Below are 5,943 nucleotides of genomic sequence, written 5' to 3' on the forward strand. Positions count from 1 at the left end.
GAAATTCTTCCCAATGCCCCACTGCAGTCACTTCCATCAACAGAGCAATGTACTCTAGATTCACTGCCTGTCTTCACTGTTTGGTTAAGCCCTCACCACGCACCCACAAAAACATTACATGTGCTAATTATAATGCATCCTTTCCCTTCGCACTGTTATCCCTCCATTCTCCCATGTCCACCCTAGTCGTTTTTTCTTTGGTAACTGGTAGTTCATTCTTGATCTCTGTGTGTCTGACACTATTTTGCTCCTTCAGTCCTTTCCGGCTTCTCTATCTGCACAGATTGGTCATATCGTTTGATACTTGTCTTCCTATCTTATTTCATTGAACATAAAACCCCGCTCTTTCATCTATGTTGTCACAAATGGGAGGATTTGTTTTCTTCTTATGGGTGAAAGGCAATTAATTGTTTATAAATACCACTTCTTCTGTATCCATTCAACTTCTGATGGAGACGGACCCGCTACTGTGAATAGTGCTGCGATAAACAAGGGGGTGCACATACCTTTTTTAAATTGGGCTACTGCATTATATCTACTTATCTATACTACTTACATTTCCTCTATGTATCTATCACCTATCATCTGACAATCTACCTTCTTGCTATCTCTCATCTATCATAGTCATCATTTATCTCTATCATCTATCATCTTTCTGCAACTATGATCTTCAATACGTTCTATGTGTATCTATCTTTTATTTCTCATGAATACACAACTACATGAGTAATATTGTTTACTACAACTTCCATCAACCATATATCCCCAGATATCCCATTGCGTTCACTATCCTCCAGTGCAGTAAAATAATGTAGAATCACTAGTCTTCTCTGTGACGTGCAGTCCTCCACGTTCCCCAGCCCAACACTATCTACACTTATTCTAATTCACCATTTCTAACCCCCAGTCCTTCTTGTCCCTCCACTTTAACACAATCGGCCCAGTCTCTTTCCTTTCGTAAACATTAGTCCATTCTTCTCTTCAGCGTGGCTTCTACAGTTTTGATTTCTTCATTTTATTTCTTTTTTTAATACTCTGCTTGTTAGTGAAATCATTTGACAATTTTCTCACTCTCCACCGCTTATTTCACTGAGCGTAATCCTCTGTATCTCCATCCATGTTGTTGTAAATGGCAGGGTTTGTTTTAGTCATATATCTGAATAATATCCCACTCTTCATTTGCTGATGGATACTTAGCATCACTATTGTTATCATTGTGGTAAATAATATAGGTGTGCACACGTCTCCTTTAAACTGGCTGCTGCTTTCTCTGTTACTCTGCATTTATTTTATGCATTCGTTCATTTAATTATATCTCATTATTCTGCAAGTACATGAATAAAATTATGCGTGCTAGGACCGGCCCATCACAAAGAACTCCAGGATTCTCATTTGCAGTCACACTCCGTAAGCATAGTAAGATACTGTAGAATCACTACATGTCTTCCGTGTTTTGTACAGGCATCCCCACAATGCCCATCTGCAGTATTCATGGAAATCATATAGCACGCTTTCTTTACCCCTACTTCCACCATCCATTCTCTCCTGTCCATCTCGGATCCTTTCCCTTTGGAATCTCTTAGTCCAATTTTCATTTCTGTGAATCGGATGATGTTTTGCTCCTTCAGTTTTTCTTTTTCCAACATCTCCACAGATGGCTCAAGTCACTTGACCCTTGCCTTTCTCCACCTCTTATGTCGTGAGTATATTGCCCTCCTGCACCTTCCGAGTTTTTACAAATATTAGGATTTATTGTCATCTTATGGCTGAGTAATATTCAACTGAGAATATGTACCACAAATTCTTTACTCATTAATCTACTGATGGAAAGTTACCTGGGCTACTGTGCTTACTGCTGATAAACCCGCGGATGTATGTGCCTTTTTTAACTTGTCTGCTTCAATGGATTTATTGATATGTGTTTATTATTGAGTTGTTTGTTCACCGTTAATCTGCAATTGTATGTGTAACGTATTTCCTAGACCCCCAGTTCCTCGTTTCACCCAAAACGCCCGTGCAGTCACTTCCATCACCATAACAATGTACTGTAGTATTGCTAGTTGTCTTCTCTGTTGGACAGCACTCCACGTGCATCCATTCCCACATTATATATGCTAACTGAAATGCTCCATTTCTTCCACACATCCTTTCCCCTCCATTTCCAACCATCCTTCTCTGTCTCTTTCCCTTTGGTAACTGTGAATCTATTCTTATGTTCTGTGACACCGCTGTTTTTCTCCTTCAGCTTTTTCTTTTTTCTAATATTCCAAAGATGAGTGACATCATTTTACTTATATATGTAGGCCAGAATAGGTTATGTTTCTAAGATGTTGCAGCTCCACACGGCTGAGCTCTGCCCAACATATGCTAGTGGAGTTTGCAGGAACAGCCTTGTTGCCTGGAGATTCCATGATGTCACAGTGCGCCTCTTTCATAGAGACAGGATATGTAAGCTCAGATTAGCTGGTTCTCACTTCAGAGCATGCTACCCTGCACGGAGTTGGACTTTGGTAAGATGGGCGCTGACCACCTTGACAGGTTCAGCGGAAAAGGAAAAGAGATCCAAGATACTGCTTGTTTCTTTTGATTTTGCCACCAATACCACACAGTTACGTTAGCGCAATTATGGTAATTAGACAAACCCCGTTTTCAAATCCACACGTTATACAGCATAAGTGTCACTGTCCACGAGCCCCTTAATGCACTGTAGTAGCTCTACTGTTCTTTGCTGTTGTACTGCCTTCCTCGTGCCCACACACTCTCCACTTATGTGTGCTACACGTAATGCTCCATTTTACCTCTCATTCCTCCCTTTCCAGCCATTCCCCTCTTTCACTTTCCCCTTGGTAACCATTAGTCCACTCTTCAGTTCATTGAACCTGCCACTGTCTTGTTCCTTGACTATTTCTCTTTTTTTCTGACTCTCCACAGTAGAGTGACATCAATTGCCACTTGACTTTCTCTTCGTGGCTTATTTCACTGAGAACAATACCCACAAGTTCCATCCATGTTTTTGTAATTGCTAAGATTTGTTTTCTTCATATGGCTGAATAATATTCTACGTCCCATTTACTGATGAACATTTAGCTTGGCTATTGTCAATACTTCTGTGAGAAACATATGGGTGCAATTTTCGTTTTTAACATGGGCTGCTGCATTCTGTTTATATATTTATAGATTTGTTTTTTTATATTTATTCATATATTCCTTTATTAATTCTGTAAAAATTAATCTAAAATTACATGAGAATCATTAATTTTACAAGACCCACACTATAACCAAGATCAACCAGTTATGTCCCTGAAGTCACTGTCCATGAGCATTGTAAGATACTGTAGATTCCATCTCCCCCAATCCACATTAATAATGCTAATCATTATGCCTACCTTCTCCTTGCTTTCATATGTAACAACGCCACTCTCTTCCCCTTGGTAACTGTTACTCCAAACTTGTGTTCTGTGAATCTGCTGATATTTTGCTCCTTCAGTTTTATCTTGGCTCTTCGTCTCCACGCATGTGTTAAATCATTTGATACATTTCTTCTCTTCCTCACTTATTTCACTGAGCATAATATGTTCTAGCGCCATCCATGATGTAGCAAATGCTAGGATTTGTTTTCTTCTGATGGCTGAGTAACGATCCTTTCTGTATATGTACCACATCTTCTATACCCATTAATCTATTGATGTCCAATTAGCTCGGTTTCTTTGAATAGTAGTCTGATTATCATAGGGTTATATATGTCTTTATTAGCTGGGCACATTCATTGGTTTTATTGGATTCTTTAATTAATTTATTCTTTATTTACTTATTATTAAACTGTAAGTAAAAGTATAACGTGAGATTTTCTAGACTCCACCTGTCTCGAAATTCTTCCCAATGCCCCACTGCAGTCACTTCCATCAACAGAGCAATGTACTCTAGATTCACTGCCTGTCTTCACTGTTTGGTTAAGCCCTCACCACGCACCCACAAAAACATTACATGTGCTAATTATAATGCATCCTTTCCCTTCGCACTGTTATCCCTCCATTCTCCCATGTCCACCCTAGTCGTTTTTTCTTTGGTAACTGGTAGTTCATTCTTGATCTCTGTGTGTCTGCCACTATTTTGCTCCTTCAGTTCTTTCCGGCTTCTCTATCTGCACAGATTGGTCATATCGTTTGTTACTTGTCCTCCTATCTTATTTCATTGAACATAAAACCCCGCTCTTTCATCTATGTTGTCACAAATGGGAGGATTTGTTTTCTTCTTATGGGTGAAAGGCAATTAATTGTTTATAAATACCACTTCTTCTGTATCCATTCAACTTCTGATGGAGACGGACCCGCTACTGTGAATAGTGCTGCGATAAACAAGGGGGTGCACATACCTTTTTTAAATTGGGCTACTGCATTATATCTACTTATCTATACTACTTACATTTCCTCTATGTATCTATCATCTATCATCTGACAATCTACCTTCTTGCTATCTCTCATCTATCATAGTCATCATTTATCTCTATCATCTATCATCTTTCTGCAACTATGATCTTCAATACGTTCTATGTGTATCTATCTTTTATTTCTCATGAATACACAACTACATGAGTAATATTGTTTACTACAACTTCCATCAACAATATATCCCCAGATATCCCATTGCGTTCACTATCCTCCAGTGCAGTAAAATAATGTAGAATCACTAGTCTTCTCTGTGACGTGCAGTCCTCCACGTTCCCCAGCCCAACACTATCTACACTTATTCTAATTCACCATTTCTAACCCCCAGTCCTTCTTGTCCCTCCACTTTAACACAATCGGCCCAGTCTCTTTCCTTTTGTAAACATTAGTCCATTCTTCTCTTCAGCGTGGCTTCTACGTTTTGATTTCTTCATTTTATTTCTTTTTTTAATACTCTGCTTGTTAGTGAAATCATTTGACAATTTTCTCACTCTCCACCACTTATTTCACTGAGCGTAATCCTCTGTATCTCCATCCATGTTGTTGTAAATGGCAGGGTTTGTTTTAGTCATATATCTGAATAATATCCCACTCTTCATTTGCTGATGGATACTTAGCATCACTATTGTTATCATTGTGCTAAATAATATAGGTGTGCACACGTCTCCTTTAAACTGGCTGCTGCTTTCTCTGTTACTCTGCATTTATTTTATGCATTCGTTCATTTAATTATATCTCATTATTCTGCAAGTACATGAATAAAATTATGCGTGCTAGGACCGGCCCATCACAAAGAACTCCAGGATTCTCATTTGCAGTCACACTCCGTAAGCATAGTAAGATACTGTAGAATCACTACATGTCTTCCGTGTTTTGTACAGGCATCCCCACAATGCCCATCTGCAGTATTCATGGAAATCATATAGCACGCTTTCTTTACCCCTACTTCCACCATCCATTCTCTCCTGTCCATCTCGGATCCTTTCCCTTTGGAATCTCTTAGTCCAATTTTCATTTCTGTGAATCGGATGATGTTTTGCTCCTTCAGTTTTTCTTTTTCCAACATCTCCACAGATGGCTCAAGTCAATTGACCCTTGCCTTTCTCCACCTCTTATGTCATGAGTATATTGCCCTCCTGCACCTTCCGAGTTTTTACAAATATTAGGATTTATTGTCATCTTATGGCTGAGTAATATTCAACTGAGAATATGTACCACAAATTCTTTACTCATTAATCTACTGATGGAAAGTTACCTGGGCTACTGTGCTTACTGCTGATAAACCCGCGGATGTATGTGCCTTTTTTAACTTGTCTGCTTCAATGGATTTATTGATATGTGTTTATTATTGAGTTGTTTGTTCACCGTTAATCTGCAATTGTATGTGTAACGAATTTCCTAGACCCCCAGTTCCTCGTTTCACCCAAAACGCCCGTGCAGTCACTTCCATCACCATAACAATGTACTGTAGTATTGCTAGTTGTCTTCTCTGTTGGAC

The sequence above is a fragment of the Manis pentadactyla genome, chromosome Y, assembly GCF_030020395.1.
Source record: "Manis pentadactyla isolate mManPen7 chromosome Y, mManPen7.hap1, whole genome shotgun sequence".
NCBI classification, from domain to species: Eukaryota; Metazoa; Chordata; class Mammalia; order Pholidota; family Manidae; genus Manis; species Manis pentadactyla.